Source organism: Podarcis vaucheri (assembly GCF_965113315.1).
Source record: "Podarcis vaucheri genome assembly, chromosome: 16".
Taxonomy (NCBI): Eukaryota; Metazoa; Chordata; class Lepidosauria; order Squamata; family Lacertidae; genus Podarcis; species Podarcis vaucheri.
The window spans coordinates 38,137,569-38,156,220 of NC_138754.1; positions in this window are offsets into that span (position 1 = coordinate 38,137,569).

Below are 18,652 nucleotides of genomic sequence, written 5' to 3' on the forward strand. Positions count from 1 at the left end.
TCTGGTCCTGGCTCACATCAGGAGGCGTCCCTAAGCTTTTCACAGTTCCAGAGCCAGGATTTGTACTTGGAATATGTGATGAGGAACAGATCGTGTGCCCGACTTCATCTCCAGCAGAGGATGCAAATGACTGGAAGTCTAACACATGCATACAAAAAGTGATCTCCTCAAACAGCAGGCCTGGGGACCAAAGGGCCAAGAGGGACTCTTTATTCGGTTGTGCAAGGCTAAACTGTGCTGCTCAGAGATGAATGAGCAAAATGACATCCTAATCAAACCCGACAGCAGCATTGCATTGTAATTATAGACTGCCGCGGGCGCCTTTGAAACTATGAGTACTTTTGGGGTAGTTTGCATCTAAATTAAAATTGAACATCAAAGTAGTTAGATAGGGGATGCATTTCCAAGGAGGGTTTTTGTTTTTGTAAAAAGAATTGGAGAAGGGAGGGGGGGAACTATCAATGAAAAACACTAACTGATTAGTATTATGCTGCATGCCAGATGCTTGCTAGCATTAGAAATAGCCCAAAATGTTGATAACTAGAAGCCAGTCTCTTGAATCTTATTAATTTTGCTTCTGAATTATGTATGTAGGGTTTTTTCTTGCTGTTGTTCCATTTGTGCCATTCGTTCAAAAATGTTTGTTTAGATTTCCTTAAGATGCACATGCAGAAATTAAAAAAGAAAGAAAATAAATGAGATTGCTGAAACACTTCCAAAAGGCACTCAGCTAAGAAATGGTACAAATCTGGAACAGGGTCAACTTCCCCTGCCTTGCTTAAAAGTTGCTTGATCCGCTAAATATTTATGTCAGAATTAATAAATGAATCTCTCTCCCTCCCACCACCCCAAATTCCTTTGCAGTAAAACAAAAGAATAAAAATCTGCTGCTTTTTCACTCTCAAAAGGAAGGATAGAGGGAATCATCTGCTTCTAAAGAAATCAAATACATTCAGCCGAGATGGTATCATTAATACGTGTTGATGTCTTGAGTCGGGGAAATGTGGAGCTGAGCACCGTAAACATCTGCTTGTCTGCTTTACAGATGTTCTGCCTGAAGCTTTGTCTTTTTCTGATTAAATTTTGAGACAACAGCCAGGAAAAAAGAAATAGGCATACTCCACTCCAAGGTGTTTTCTCTTTGCTGTCACACAACAGTTTTGTGAATTGGAAGCAGCAGCAGCCAGGCTCTCCAGAGCTCACTCCTGCTATAATATGTGGACCACTTATTGTTAGGACAGCAGTCCTGGTCCAAAGCATTTTTCTAGCCAAGGCAGAGCAGTAAATGGGGACCTCTGCCCACCCTCAGACAAAGGGTTTTGTTTTTGTACCCAAGACTGGTCCAGTTATTTTGGTACCTATGGTAGACAGCTTCCCAAGACCATTCTCCCTCTATGACCGTAAAAATGCAAGTAGCATCATGAATTAAATAACTAGCAATTTGTTGTCTTGGATGTTTGCCTCACTCTGTCTAATGACATAACCAACACTGTTTAAGAATGTGCTCATTACATATTAGAAGTTAGGCCAACAGTACCTTGCTTGTCCTTGGCCGCAAACCTTGAAGGTATGCCAGGAAGACTCTGCCAATGTCAACAAATCCCCTCCATCTGCTGAGCCTGGGGATGAGGTCAAAAAATCCAGCATTGCTCAAGGATGCCACCTGTGCCACATACCCTTGAGCTGGTAAGCTGCGAAATGTTGATTGGTAAGCCATCCAGGCGGATGCCTCAAAGGTGCTCCACAGTTTAGCTTTGATCTTTTCTTCGGTCCGAGGGATAAGGGACCTATAGACTTCCAGATGTTGTTGGACTCCAGCTCCCATCAGTTCTAGCCAGAGAAGGTTGATAGGAGTCCAACAATGTCTGGAAGACCACAGGTTCTCCATCTCTGCTCTAATCCCACAAGCATTCAACTTTGCTTGTCTCCTTATTTAGAACCAGTCCAGGTAGTGGTCTCTTTCCAGGCATGGTCTGTGATTTAAAGCTCTGTGTCCAAGCACCTTTCCACCCCCCCCCCCTCCAGAGCTTTCCCCATGAAAACTTGCTATTTAAAACTCAATTGAAGAGAATGTCAGTCCACAGAAAACCCAAACTGATGTTTGCTTTACCTGTCATTGGGTCTGGCTGTACCTACTGTTGGTGTCCCTGCCTTCTCCCTACCAGTCTCAATGGCCACCAGCCGCTGCTGTCTATGGGTGCAACACTGAGGCAAAAGAGGAGGAAGATGATGGACAGGTCGACTCCTTGGACTGATTGCACGTAAGAAGGCAAGTCAGTGAGGGCTCTCTCAAGGTACTCTGCCACTTATGGGGCAGTGCCCCATTTACCCTAATGGACCAGCTTCTACTGATGCTGGTGACCAACAGCAAACTTTAAGAGCCATTGGTCTAACATTATCTGGAGGAGGGAAAATCCTCAGTTGAGTTTGTAAACCCATTACAATGACTTTCTGAGTTGCTACAGCAATGGCATCTTTGGAAAGCTGAGCTCTCGTACAGCAGTACTTCATTGAAGCTGCAAGTAGAGCAGATATATATGGGACATCAGTTTGCTTTGTGGAATAGACAATCTGGATTGTATCTCTTATATTGGCAAATAATGGATTCCCTAAATATTTGCAAGAGGTTCATTATTGCTTTTCAACCCATTTCAGGCTGCCACCTCCCTTGGTTGACAGCTGTTGTGTTTTATGGCAGAGGATTGTGCTCGCATTTTGACCTGTTGATACTCAGCATCCATCATGAGAAGATTCCTCTTCCCTGCAACACTCTTTATTGATTTTACACCAGTCGGGGGAAGAAAGATACACTTCATGCACAACGGCAAGAGGCCTTCGAAAATAACTCAAACATGAGACTTCATAAACAAGGATGGGAGATGTTGGTAGGAGACCAAGCAGGGTTTGCCAGGAATAATTCACTGCACAATATGCAGAAATGGGGATGCTGGCAACAAAGATGTTCCAGTCTATTGAACTCATAATCTGTTTCAGACAGTGTCGTGCCAGCCCCCTGAACCTTTCAGCTGCCTCTCAAAACTCAAAAGCCTAGTGTTCGTTTGTTTTTTCTCCACTATGTCATTGTCACCTTAAACTATATTTAATCACACAAACTCTCACACCTTCCTTTCACGTATGGGGGTTTGACTCAGCATGACAAAAATGGCTATCCTGTGCCCCTCCAGAAGTTGTTGAACTACAGCCTCCTTCGTTCCTGACTCTTGACCCTACTACCTTTGGTTCATGGGAGTGATAGTTCAGCCAAACCTGGAGAGTTATAGGTTGACCATCCTGGTGTATGGCGTTTAACAAAGAGATAAGACAGAGCTCACAAAATGAATTTCAACAGGGACGAATGCAAGGTTCTACGTGTAAGCAGGAGGAACCAGCTGCTTCCCTCTTGTGTCCCCTTGTTCTCCGTCGAACAAGTCCACTCTGTCCCCTCTCTCTAACACAGGATGTGTTCATGGTGTTGCTTCACTACCATAGGGTCAACGCAATATAAAGGGAGGTGCTGGTGGCGGGGAACTGAAGGGAAGCAGAAGTTCAGAGTGACTGATGTTCTCTGAATAGGGCAATGGAGTGATGTTGTCATCAAATCAGCCAGGATCAGGTGCAGCCCTCTCCTTCTCATTCAATGCCTTTTGTTGGCTGAATGGCCTTTGCTCCAGAGACACAGCAGAGAAATTGGATGACAGGCTTAGGGAGCAGTGCCATTCTCTGATGCCGAGATGCTGCTTCTTGAAATGTCTTTCATGACAGCTGGCTTGGTGCAAACTAAACCTGGCTGTGTTTGCAAGTTAAGCAAAAATTAGCATAAACAGCAGCTGCCGCACTACCCCCAAAACATGCAACAATGAAGACATTTCCCCTCCTTTCCCTCCCCCTGCCCTCTCAGCACCCTTTGCCTTCAGAAACAAAGGCAGGTAAAAAGCTGTCTTGAAATAATGAGTTTGTTAACCACCTGTTAAAAGTTCTGTGTGCCATTAGAATAAAAGCAGTGTTTACTAAAGGCGTATGCAGCATTTTTTCCTTAGATCTGGGTTTCCTAATTAAAGTCAAATCGATACTTATGATTAAAAAGAAGCAATTCAATTGCTGTGCAACATACATTTCTACACAGGAAAAGGCAGCTTTTGTTATTATCCCAGATGTGTTTCTTTTTTTTCTGTGCTGGGAGCGATGGTGTTGAAAGGGGGTTAACCCCCTCCCACCCAGTCAATTTGGAAGAGGGATTTAGCTCAGTACTAGAGGATCTGCTTTGCTTGCAAAAGTTCCCAAGTTCAATCCCCAGCATCTCCAGGTAGGACTGGGGATGTCAGCTGCCAGTCTGTGTAATATAATAATATAATAATAACAATATAATAATAATTTATTATTTATACCCCGCCCATCTGGCTGGGTTTCCCCAGTCACTCTGGGAGGCTTCCAACAAAATATTAAAAACAATACAGCATCAAACATTAAAAACTTCCCTAAACAGGGCTGCCTTCAGTTGTCTTTTAAAAGTAAAATAGTTGCTTATTGCCTTGACATCTGGTGGGAGGGCACTCCACAGGGCAGATGCCACTACTGAGAAGGCCCTCTGCCTGGTTCCCTGTAACCTCACTTCTCACAGTGAGGGAACCACCAGAAGGCCCTCGGCGCTTGACCTCAGTGTCCGGGCAGGACGATGGGGGTGGAGACACTCCTTCAGGTATACAGGACCAAGGCCATTTAGGGCTTTAAAGGTCAGCACCAACACATTGAATTGTGCTCGGAAACGTATTGTAAATGACAAAGAGCTAGATGGAATTTTTTTACTAGCCTTCAAGCACACCTCTGCATTTGTTGTGGTAGTCAAGTCTCAACAGGGTGTGGAAAACCTGTTTAGGAATTGGATTTGATTAGGGTTTGTGTTGGGAAGAGAGATGTGGTCTTTGGAATTAGCTGTTTTGTTAATTGTGCTTATGTTCAACTTTCTTCCATTGACCTGGAAGCAGCTGAAGTGATATTTAAGGCTAGGAAGCCACTGTAGATGCTGCATTGAGCAGGGGATTGGACTAGGATAGACCAATTTTGGGTCACCAGATTTCATTGGACTACCATTCCCATCATTCCCAGGCCATTTAGCCAATGGTTAGAGAATGGTCATGGGTGTTGCAGTCCAACAACATCTGGGGACTATAAGGCCTCCAAGGGACCTTCCAGCTGTAAGATGTTATGATTCTGTGACCCTAGCATGGTATGAAGTTTCAACATGGTCTTCCATCAAACCACTAACCAAAACAGCTCTGCTGCAGCAAGAATAATTATATCATATAATCCAGGCACGTTGAAGAGGTAGATCATGATCCACCAGTAGATCACTGGACGTCTGTGGTAGATCACTGGTAGATCACTGGCTCCCCCCAAAAAAGCTCAACGTTTTTGCCCTGGACCCCTAAAAAATGTGGCTTTCCCCCTCCCTTAAAAAAACTCAACAACTTCGAGCTGAACCCCTAAACAATGGTCCCTCCTTCCTAAAAATAAGCAAAAAAGCTCATCAACTTTGACCTGAACCCCCCAAAAGGGGTAGATCACTGCCAGTTTTTAACTCTGTGAGTAGATCACAGTCTCTTTGGAGTTGGCCACCCCTGCAATGAATATCAAAGTTGGAAGATTCAGGACAGACAAAAGAAAGTACTTCTTCACACACAGCACATAATTAAACCATGGATTTCACTCCCACAAGAGGTAATGATGGCCACCACCTTGGATCATTTTAAAGGAGGATTAGACAAATGCATGGAGCATAAGACTAGCAGTGGCTTCCAGCCACAATAGTTATGTCCTACCTCCAGCTTCAGACACAGTATGACACCAGTTGCTGGAAATCACAACCTGTGTTTGTGCTTAGGTCCTACTTGTCGCCTTCTCATAGGCACCTGGTTGGCTAGTGTGAGAACAGGATGCTTGACTAGGTAGGCCACAGGCCTGATCCAACAGGGCTCTTCTTGACTTCAAACAGTGCCCTGTTTAAAGCTGATCTTCAAAAGCTCCAAAAGGATAGCGACTGTCTGATTCCCCTGCTCGCTCTCTACACAGACACACCCACAGAGAGAGAGAACAAGTGTGACAGGAGAATCACAAACCAGGAGATGACATATCTTATTCCTCTACCATTTGCTGTTTGAGAGTGATTTTGATTTGGTTTTATTTTTGGAAGCCTCTCGTTGGCTTTCATCTCTGGAAATATCTGATCCTCTCTCTCTCCCTCTCTACATCTGTAGAGAGAATTTTGTTCTCGCTCTCAGCCAGCATCCATGAAACATTCACACCTCAAAGCTGAAGGAAAGGCATCTGGTCCCTTTGCTCTGTTCGGGTGCTATTGGCGTTTGCAATGAGTCTGTGGCCTAGCTTTTGTTTGAAGTGCTGGACATGTATCTGGACTCTAGCATCCCAGACTATAGCTCATGTGATCAAATGCCCCATCCATCCCTAAATAAACAATCACAGAAAATGAGATTCCAGTGGGAAGATTTGCAGCACAGCCTTCAAATGCCTAAAAGGCTGTTAAACAAACGACAGAATGGATTTGTTTTCTGTTGTTCTAGGCTGCATGAGTAGAATCACATACCCTCCAACATTTCTCCAAAGAAAATAGGGACATCCTGTTCCTTAATAATAATAATAATAATAATAATAATAATAATAATAATAATACTTTGGGCGGCTTCCAACACATAATACATAATAAAACTATATAGAGCTGCCTTCAGATAGTTACTTATCTCTTTGGCTATGGGGTCAAATAATTCCACACCCTCCAAAATTTCTCCAATGAAAATAAGGTCATCCTACCATACCCTCAAACATTTCTCCAATGAAAATAGGGATGTCCTAAGGAAAAGCAGGACCTTCTGGGATCAAATGAAACAAACTGTGGCAGCTTCTGTAAATTTGGGATGTCCCTGGAAAACACTTAGCAGGGGGTGGGGTCAGTTTGGAATCAATATGCATAAAGCAGGGCTATGCACTGGATTCAACCAAATCTGGGATCTTGAACCAAATTGGGCTGATTTAGGTTGGCCCAGGATTCAGCCAGATCAAGTTGAGGCAGCCCCAGAGTGCCCCTGGTTGGATCAGATCCACCCAGAGAGATCTAGGGCTGTTCAAAGCAAGGTCCACTGGCAGCAAGGATGGGGGGTGAAGGAGATTCACAGGCATCTTCTTGTAACCCTTCACGACTGCATGAATGAGTAGTCCTAATTAAACCCACAGGGATATGTATTTTTTCAAGGTGTGTGGGGAGAGAAAGAGATTAATTTTTTCTCTCCCACCCATCTACATATGACTCTGCAAGGCCCCCAAATTGTACTGGAGTCCATATCCTGATTGGGTCAGACCTGGATCATCCTGGGGAGGATTAGGGCCAGTCCAAAGTTTTGGATCAGGCCAGGGGGCTGTGCACAGCCCTGGCAGACATGGCAGAGATGCATCTTTGGGGTCAGCATTAGAGGATATGGCCTAACTCTGAGCTCTGTTCACGAGTGGAAGAGACTGCCTCTGGAGGGATGAGCTCTTCTTCCCTGGAGGTATTTAAGCAGAGGCTGATGCTGGAGCTGCAACTCACCTTACAGATCCTGCTTTGAGTTTGGGCCAGAGCTGAGGGATTCCTCATCAGTCAAGGACCAGAAGGTCCTGACCTTACACCAAGCTCTGGGTTAGGCTCCATCTGGGGGCAAGGAGCCAGGATGATGAGGAGTCGTCTGCACCAAGGGTGAGTTTGGCCTCTGACATCAAGGCTGAAGATATCCAAAGCCTGAGCAGAGGTGTGTTACATGTCACATGAAAGCCCAAACATTTCAGAGATGTGATGGGCTACAGGAAAGGGCTCTTTGGGAGTAAAGGTCTCCTTAAGAGTAAGACTCTCTTCTCAAGGAGGCCTCTGAAGGGATGGAAATCAGGTTGTGCTTCCAGCAGCTCTTCCAGCCCATCACAGTGTCTATGTGTGAGCTCCAAACCCTACCTGCTACTGGATTATCTGCCTTTGCCAAACCTAACCATGAACTGCTTTGACTTTGCCTCTCACCTGACTCCTTGTTGCACATCCTGCATGCTCAGACTCTGACCTTGGATTGGCCCTGGAACCTGCTCTGCTTGCTACTCCTGTTGATGTGACTTCTGGCAATTTGCCTGGTTATTGAGTTGCCCAGTGAAAACAGAACGCAAAGGGTTGGACTAGATGACTTCCAAGGTATGGTCCAACTCCAGGGTTCAAGTCTTCTCTTATTTGTTTTATTCTGAAGCACCATTCTTACTGCTTACTCTACTTTCACCCCCCTCATAGGGAATGGGCAGGATCCAGATTGGGTCTTGCTACCCTCCCATCCAGTTGAGTCTGTTGTCTGTTCCTCACTGTTGGAAGCCACCCAGAGTGGCTGGGGAAACCCAGCCAGATGGGCGGGGTATAAATACTAAATTATTATTATCACTGATATTTCATGTGCCTGGCTGAGATGACCCATGGAATTTTGTCAACAATAGTGATCAGAGCAAAAGAGGTTATGGACAGTGAGGACAAAGAAGAAGAACCCAGGCCATGTCTAGGAGAATAATTGATTGTAGCCAACTTAGTTCCACTCAGAGTAAAACCACTGAAATTAAAGGTCTTAAGACAATCATGGTCATTAGTTTCAGTGGGCTGTATAAAACAATGTTCTATAAGTCAGAGTAGACCTATTTAAACTAATGGATCTAAGTTAGCCTTGCATGATATTTTAAATGGGTACTCTTGTGTATGACAGTGGGCCTCATCAGTGCATGCACGTTCACTCCTCCAAAATGAGAGGCCGATTTTGATGTGTACAAAAACAAACCAGAATGTGGGAAGCATTTTTTTTTATGGGAGCATTAAAGAAGGAAAGTTTGGGTACAGCCTTAATTTTGACAAGTAAGGCATTGCCACCATCCTGCCGTAATGCGCCACAAACTCAAACATATGTTCTTAGATCACCAGTTACCATTTAATTCCTTCTCTCTCTCTCTCTCTCTCTCTCTCTCTCTCTCTCTCTCTCTCTCTCTCCTTTTACCCTGCAAAAGCAATTTTATGTGCATCCCATGGAATCCCTTGGTGCATGCAGACATTTCACCAACTAACACATGTCTGAGACGTGTCACCAGTGCTCCCTGTCAATTTCTTCCTTTGTGTTCAGTTCAGCTCCTCCAAGTCCAGCTGCCGCACTCCAAGGTATAGTCACAATGACAAGCAACCTTGCTAAGCCAGTGCATTATGCATTATCTCCCCCTTCCCCTTATGCATATTTCTGGAAAGAAGGGGAAATGATGGATGACCCAAACAGCAGCATTTTACAGTTGATGGAGAAAGATTTCCTGGGAGTAGAGAGGCTTTTGAAGGCAGAGATCAAGAGGTGGGTGACTGACAACCTCTGAAAGCTAAGTACAGGCAATGGGGATGACTCTTATTTTGTGTGACAGTTGCCAAGGCTGGCATTTTATTTTATTTTTATACATGCATGTTTTAATTCTCCTGCAGTAACGAAGAAGTGTTTCTCAGTTCAGTGACTTCAGGAAGGTTTCTCCCCCACTTCACATGTTTATCAGCTGTTATGATGGCAACCTGCTATCATGTGCATTCGGTGTTTGTACGGCCTTTGCAAATTTTCACTGTCAACAGTTGGTGGGAGATTCTCCTGTCTACATCAAACTGATGTAAATGATATTTAAATGAAACTAGAGATCAGGAGAAGAGGGAACAGAAGCAAACCTTGTGGAACAAGAAAAGAATGTGGGGAATCTGTTTATCCAGGGATATATGAGGAATTTGATCTTTGCAAACATGGAAGTTTTTAAGCAGAGGTTGGCCATCTGTTGTGGATACTTTAGCTGAGATTCTTGCATTACAGAGGGTTGGAGTCTCCAGCTCCCTTTCAGCACTTCAAAAGCACCTCAAAGTACAAGTAGATAAATAGGTACCACTCTGGCAGGAAGGTAAATGGTGTTTCCGTGTGCTACTCTGGTTCACCAGAAGCAGCTTAATCATGCTGGCCACATGACCTGGAAGCTGTCTGCAGACAAACGCTAGCTCCCTCGTCCTATAGAGCAAGAAGAGTGCACAACGCCAGAGTTGTCCGTGACTGGACCTAACAGTCAGGGATACCTTTACCTTTACCTTTCAGTTCAGTGAGAATTACATAGGTTCCCCTTTAAAGGCAAAACGAATCTAACTTTTCCCCATCACTAGTGAAGGCAGAGTTTTGCATAAATCAGATATCTGGCATCTGTAACTCTCCAGATGCTGCTGGACTACAACTCCCATTCTTCCCTGACCATTGTCTATGCCAGCTGGGCTGATGGGAACTGGAGTTTAGAAACACCTGGAGGACCAAAAGTTCCTCAGCTATGGAATAAACAGTGAGAAGGATTTGAGGAGCCTTTATTTTGAAGAACAATGAAGGCAGATAACACGCCAGTGATGAAGGAGAAATGTGGCTCCGTTTGCACTGAAAGGTCAAACTATTTTATTTGCACGTCCTGAAACAGTTTGTGGACGAAAACACAACCAACCTTTGACATTTCTCCAACTTTTGCGATGCAGAAATGTGCACAGAATGCATATACTAGGTAAAGCCTGTGCACGCAAGCATATCTTAGTGAAAATAACACGTGCAAGTACATTATGGTAGGAAACGTTGCTTGCAGAAATGTGTATACTGTGAGAAATTCACACTAAAATGATGGCAAAGTAAAAGGAGTTCGCAAACTGATGTAGAAATGTGGAGAATGGAATTTCCAATTTGAAAAATGAAAAATGGAGAGAAACAGAAACCAGCAGTTTCACCCATTCCTAAACAGGCCCTCTAAAAACGAGAGGCATTTCTTGGGGGGGGGGAGAAATAAATTGTGCAACTATTTGTAATCTTAATTTTCTTGCTCTCAGAAGTCTCTGCTTGGGCAGGACCTGCTTCCTGATCAGAACTTCTGCAATATTCCATTTTTCTTTTTTGAACTGCAAGCCTACTGTGAAGTTTTAAAGATAATTGATCTTCAAAACCCATTAGGCTCATTCCATCTCTGCCTCTCAGAGAAACCCTCTTAATATCTCCCCATTTTTCAAGCATATGGTAATTAAGCCTCATCATATTTAAGCACAGGGAGAACTTCGACGAGGAAAATAAAAACAGAGCGAGCTCATGGCGGGCAGCCGTTATATCCTTTAATGTTCTGTTTTTATGTCTTATTGCTGGGGCTGATCGCGCTAATAAGCTTTTAATGACTGTTCCTACTGCTGCGGCTGTACCAGATCCTTTGCATATGAGCTTTATTTTCTGGAAGGAAAAAAAATCAATTAAGCTGCACGACTCCCTGACCTCTACTTGTATTAAGGCTTAGCTCAACAATTAGGATCTCATTATAACACCCAGTCCTTTGAAAAAGGAAAAGGTTCTGCAGCTGTTGCAGCCACTCACATACTACCAAAAAGATTAACTTTGCTGCAAGACAGCTTCATGTTTTAGCACTCATTGCTAGCAGATCAGTTCACTGGCATAATCAGAAATTGAAATTCAGGAGCGGAGGACCCTCCTCATGAGGCCCTCCGATTTTCTCTGTCTGGCCCTCACAACTCTCCCCATGCCACATCCTCTGGATGTACAGGTCTCTGCCATGGGCATCCATGTTGTATTCCTTTTAAAGTTCACCTGTCATGGTTTTCTCTGTATTTTTAACAGCTTTATTGAATTTTGTTCATAGTCTTAAGACAGGAGTGTGGAAGGAGGAGGAGGAGGAGGAGGAGAAGGAGAAGGAGAAGGAGAAGGAGAAGGAGAAGGAGAAGGAGAAGGAGAAGGAGAAGGAGAAGGAGAAGGAGAAGGAGAAGGAGAAGGAGAACTGATAGATGGAAATTGGAATCCAGCAACTGATAAAGTTTGCAGTTCAGCTTTATGTCTCAAAAAGTTGTTGAACTACAACTCCCATCATCCATGACCAATGGCTGGGGTTAAGGTGGCTGGGGATGGTGGGAGATGGAGTCCAACAACATCTGGAGAACTGGGTGCTTGAGGACTTTGTGCCAAGGACCTCCTAGAGGTGCTTGGATAGGGACAACTGAGAGCATACAAATTTCAGAAGAGAATTGACAGGTAGACTTCACTTAAGGCAGACTAGCCCATTAAAGATCTTCATGGTGCTTTAAAAGAAATTATCAGAGGGGCGGGGGGGAGCAGAAGCTTGCAGATGTGGCTACGATGACCATGTGTTTAGCCAAGAGCTTTAAACTATTACTCACTGCAGAGAGGATTAGGGGAAGCTTTGTCTTTTCCTTCAATAGGCCCTTTCCCCAAGGAGAGCTTAAAAGAAATTTAATATGCGTTCCTAGCAAGAGAACTACAAGGTAGAGAAGGGGAGACAATAATGATCCCCTGCCATGCAACTGCTCAAATTAAAGGAACAGGGTAAAGAAGAGAGAATTTAAGGGGGTTTATAAGAATTTTAAGGTCTTATATATATAAAAAATAGATGTTCATATATGTACCAAGCAAACACATACAAGTATGTAAACCACATGTCTGAAACCCACAGAAAAGTCCTGAAACCATTTTCTCTCTTCCAAATCGACCTCAAATATTTCTCTGCAAGGTCTAAGGAAGTGGGGAGCTTCCCCATTGTCTCTTTGCTTACAAATCCTGACTCAAGGGCACATTTAAGATATGAATAGGGTGACCCTGTGACCTGTGACCTGGATTCAGGAAAACAAAAGAGTGGCCAGGATGCCCAGGTAATCCAATCAAGTAACCTAGCAGACAGGAGAAAAAACAATGCGCTCAGATTTCTGTTGTGGTCCGCCCCTTCTCTGGTGTATTAAGGGGGTGGTCTTGGGCTACACCCCTTCTGTGATTTATGCATGATGTTTCTGGGGGTGTTCTTGAGCTACAGGGTGGACAATTTCAAAGTCTATATAAGGGCTTGCACACCTTTGTCTGGGGTCCTCCTCCTCTCCCCTGTTGCAACAGCTTTAATAAAGATCAGACTTATAGCCGCTTTGCTTTCATATGTCCTGATCTGGTCTCTGTTCATTTCCCGACCGGTTTGAGCCTTAAAAGGTACACTCTGTGCAAAGGTCCAGTCTTCCTTAAGAAGCTGAACCCCTTGAATGGACCCCTCAATATTATTATTTCACTGTTATTTGTACAAATCATGAAGGTTGCTTCACAAACAGTATGTGAATACCAGGCTCTGTTGTCACAGTTTGTACTGGTAGCAGGATTGGGGGGAAATCCAGTGAGTGTATGCATATCCTGAAAGGAGATTTGATAGCCATCTTCACATATCTCAAGGGCTTCAACATGGAAGCAAGCTTGTTTTCTCCTGCTAAGGAGGGTAGGACCCAAACCAATGACTTCAAGTTCCATGAAAGGAGATTCCAGGTCAACATCAGAAAGAACTTTATTCCATTTGACAGAGCCATGTGACGGTGAAATGGGCTTCTGTGGAAAGCGGTGGACTCTCCTTCCTTGGAAGTTTTTAAGCTGAGGTTGGCCAACTGTCGTGGATGCTTTAGCTGAGAATCTTGCATTGCAGAGGGTTGGAGTCTCCAGCTCCCTTTCAGCTGTACAATTCTATGATTCTATGTACGTTCTATTGCCATTCCTTAGTGGTGTTTCTTTACCGTTTAGTACCCCTTAAAAAAATTGTGCTGTGGTCTAAACCATTGAGCCTCTTGGGCTTGCCAATTCAAAGGTTGGCGGTTCGAATCCCCGCGACGGGGTGAGCTCCCTTTGCTCAGTGCCAGCTCTTGCCAACCTAGCAGTTTGAAAGCACACCGAAAAGTGCAAGTAGATAAATAGGTACTGTTCTGGTGGGAAGGTAAATGGCGTTTCCATGCACTGCTCTGGTTTCGGTGTTCCACTCCACCAGAAGCGGCTTAGTCATGCTGGCCACATGACCCGGAAAAACTGTCTGCGGGCAAACACCAGCTCCCTTGGCCTGTAAAGCGAGATGAGCGCTGCAACCCCAGAGTCGTCTGCAAATGGACTTAGCTATCAGAGGTCCTTTACCTTTACCCCCTAAAATTACTTGAGATATTTGCACTTTCTGTCAGTTCCTCTAACACTTTGTTCTCCATCTGGTTTGATACAATGAGAGTGAACGAAAGTATGTTGGAAAAGGGTACGCCTTTGGTTGTCGTTCACATCACACAGTCAGAAGGCTTTGCTGTGAGATGTGAGGGGCAACCAAAGGTGTGCCCTTTTACAGCATATGTTCACTCACATTGTATCAAACCAGATGGAAAATAAAGATGCCAACTCTACAACTGGCATAAGTTCCCCTCCCTCATTTATGGTGTGTGCACATAGGGATTCAGAAGGTGAAGGATTCTTCAAATGCCTTCCCCCAAATCTGCCTCCTGCATGCCCTGATACTGCCCTTCTTTGCTTCCTAGTGTCAGAGTGCCAGCATCAGTAAGGCAAGAAGGTTTCTGTGGCATTGGGAGACAGAAGAACACCTGGTGAACCTGTTGGATCAGGTAAATGGCCCATCTAGTCCATCTAGTGAGAGCTGGACCACAAAGAAGGCTGATCGCCGAAGAATTGATGCTTTTGAATTATGGTGTTGGAGAAGACTCTTGAGAGTCCCATGGACTGCAAGAAGATCAAACCTCTCCATTCTTAATGAAATCAGCCCTGAGTGCTCACTGGAAGGACAGATCGTGAAGCTGAGGCTCCAATACTTTGGCCACCTCATGAGAAGAGAAGACTCCCTGGAAAAGACCCTGATGTTGGGAAAGATGGAGGGCACAAGGAGAAGGGGACGACAGAGGATGAGATGGTTGGACAGTGTTCTCGAAGCTACCAGCAGGAGCTTGACCAAACTGTGGGAGGCAGTGGAAGATAGGAGTGCCTGGCGTGCTCTGGTCCATGGGGTCACGAAGAGTCGGACACAACTAAACGACTAAACAACAACAGTCCAGCTTCCTGCTCTTACAGTGGCTCACTAGATGTCTGTGGGAAGTGTGGAAGCTGGTCATGAACTTTCTCCCCAGTTGTGATTCCCACAACTGGCATTCAGGGGCATAGTCCTTAAACGGTCAGGTCTCCTTCTCCAAGAACAGACCTCTCATCCTTGGAGACGGTGCTCTGAAGTTTTGAAACCATCCTGGGATGCACTTGAAGGGGGCCATGGGATTTTGAGGCTCATTTATTCTTTTTAGCATAATTTAATGCCATTGAATCATTATTCTACATATGATATCAAAGGGGCTCGGGAGCAGGACAGTGCTTTTGCTTTTATGGCCTGCTTTCAGGCTCCCACCAGGCACCTGGCTGCCCAGTTGTGAGAACAGGAAGCTGGACTACCATCAAAGAATGGTAAAGGTAGAAGGGATCCCAAGGGTTAATGCAGGAATCACAGCTAGATGGGCCATTGTTCTGTTCCAGCAGGGCTCTTCTTATTTTAGTCTCTGATTTCATGACAAATTTGTTGGCTATATTGCTTTTATGTCTAAGAGGGGGTGGGCTCTGTTGATGTGTAACTGAACTGGCTGTTAATATCATGTGTTTGCATGCTGCACTGATGTATATTTTTTAAATTCCCATCTCTCTCCTTGATTTCCATGAGAAGCGAGTTGTGTTTTTTTACCGCTTCCACTAAAACACAAAACAATTCTCACATATTATCCACATTATTATATGCATAATACTTTATGTGAAATGTTTCTATCCTAGTGGGTGTCTGTATTGGATTTGAAATTATTCTTATATATGCAATTGCATTCTATGCTTTATTGTATTGTGCTTCACGGTGCTTCGTGGGAAATGATTCACAAATTAGACGCAGAAGCAGAAACAGATTCCAGGTTAACTAAAGTAACCAATGCATAAATGGATCAATAAAGAATACCAATGTAATCTCAGTATTTCAGAGTATGTGCAGTTTGTTTGGGATGATCTGGGGCAGAGGCGGATTTAGGGGCCCGTAACCAGTTTAGTCGGGGACACAGGTGGTGCTGTGGTCTAAACCACTGAGCCTCTTGGGCTTGCCAATCGGAAAGTCGGCGGTTCGAATCCCTGCGACAGGGTGAGCTTCTATTGTTCGGTTCCAGCTCCTGCCCACCTAGCAGTTCAAAAGCATGTCAAAGTGCAAGTAGATAAATAGGTACCGCTCTGGTGGGAAGGTAAACGGCATTTCTGTGCACTGCTCTGGTTTCACCAGAAGCGGCTTAGTCATGCTGGCCACATGACCCGGAAAAACTGTCTGCGGACCCCAGAGTTGCAGAGAGCCGCAACCCCAGAGTCGTTCATGACTGGACTTAACTGTCAGGGGTCCTTTACCTTTAACCAGTTTAGTCACACTGGGTGCTGTCAGCTGCCTCCCATTGCTGACAGAGGGGGAGAGCTTGGAGAGACAGGAGGAGGTAATTAGGCAGGAATGCAGAACGAGGGAGAAGGAGCCTAGTGGCAGTAGAAGCCTGAGCTCCGAGAACATGGAGAAGGAAGGGGGGAGTTCAAGGGTGAAGACACAGACTGACAGTTTAAGCTTGGACTCAGAGGGAGGACCATCTGAAATAGCCCATCCCATGGCACATGAGAGGCATGAACAGGAAAGGAAGCAAAGGGGGGCTTTAAATGTAGGAAGAGGAAGGGACAGAACTCAGACTCAGTTAGCAACAGCTAATTTGGAAGCAGATGCTGAGTGACAGAACTCCAGAGTGATTTGTGTGTTTTGAGCAATAAACCTGAGTTAATTGCTGCCTTGTCTTGCTTCTGTGGGAGAGACCCAACCATTACAGTCTTGCTTCTGTGGGAGAGACCCAACCATTACAGATGTGGAGCCCCGGGGGCACTGCTATGCCACAACTATGATTTACAATGGAGCAAGAAAGGCGAGGGGTGTTGCCAAATTTTAACATCACACAAGGTGCCACTGAAATTTGACACCCCAAGATTGGCCACTGTCTGGGGCCAACCCAACACGGGCCCCAGAATGATTTGAGAATCTCAACATGACTATCATATCACTTCTTAGGATTATTTTTCTCCAAGCCTAACATACCCAACTTCCACAGCTGTTTCTCAGAAGGCTTGGTTTCCAGATGCTTGATCATCTTGGTTGCCCTCCTCTGGAAACATTCCAGCTTGTCCACACCTTTCTTAAATGGTGGTGCCCAGAACTGGACACAGGTGTGGTCTGACCAAGGCAGATCTGGACACTAGACTTCTGTTGATGAAGCCTAGAATAGCATTAGTTTTTTTTGCTGCTGCATCACTCTGTTGACTCATGTTAAGCTTGTGGTCTCCCGGATCCTTTTCACATGTCCTGCTGGCAAGCCAAGTGTCTCTCATGCTATATTTGTTCATCTGCTTATTTCTGCCTAGGTTTTGTAGAATCCATCTTTTACTGAATTAACAATGTTCTTTTCCATTGGGATTTATAAATTTGTAAAAGTTTTAGCCATTTTTATAATGGTGTAATATTGTTGTAAACCATCTTGGGACCTTACGGTGAAGGGTAAGGAATCCTACAAATAAATGAATTGAATTAAACATAATTGGGTCAGAAAGCATACAAAATGCATATGAATTAAACACATTTGGAGTGGATTTTTATCAAATATGCAAAAAAATAGGATGGAACTGATCTATTCATTCATTCATTCGTTCGTTCATTTAATTTGTATCCCGCTTTTCTGCAAAGAAATAATGCTCATAGCACCTTACAACAGAGAAACAGGGATGCATTTCAAACAAACAGTACAAAAATAATTTCATAATAGCATAGCAAAACAATAATGATAACCATTTCATAATAACATAGCAAAATAATAGCAAATATAATTTATTGTTTAATCGTTTAGTCGTGTCCGACTCTTCGTGACCCCATGGACCAGAGCACGCCAGGCACTCCTGTCTTCCACTGCCTCCTGCAGTTTGGTCAAACTCATGCTGGTAGCTTCGAGAACACTGTCCAACCATCTCGTCCTCTGTCGTCCCCTTCTCCTTGTGCCCTCCATCTTTCCCAACATCAGGGTCTTTTCCAGGGAGTCTTCTCTTCTCATGAGGTGGCCAAAGTCTTGGAGCCTCAGCTTCACGATCTGTCCTTCAAGTGAGCACGAAGGGCTGATTTCCTTAAGAATTGATAGGTTTGATCTTCTTGCAGTCCATGGGACTCTCAAGAGTCTCCTCCAGCACCATAATTCAAAAACATCAATTCTTCGGCGTTCCAACTTCTTTATGGTCCAGCTCTCACTTCCATACATCACTACTGGGAAAACCATAGCTTTTACTATACGGACCTTTGTTGGCAAGGTGATGTCTCTGCTTTTTAAGGTGCTGTCTAGGTTTGCCATCGCCTTTCTCCCAAGGAGCAGGCGTCTTTTAATTTCGTGACTGCTGTCACCATCTGCAGTGATCATGGAGCCCAAGCAAGTAAAATCTCTCACTGCCTCCATTTCATCCGCTTCTATTTGCCAGGAGGTGATGGGCCCAGTGGCCATGATCTTCGTTTTTTTGATGTTGAGCTTCAGACCATATTTTGCGCTCTCCTCTTTCACCCTCATTAAAAGGTTCTTTAATTCCTCCTCACTTTCTGCCATCAAGGTTGTAGCAAATATAATAACATACCCAAAAAACCACATTCCAATATTATAAATATAACAAGATGACTTAAGTAATATACA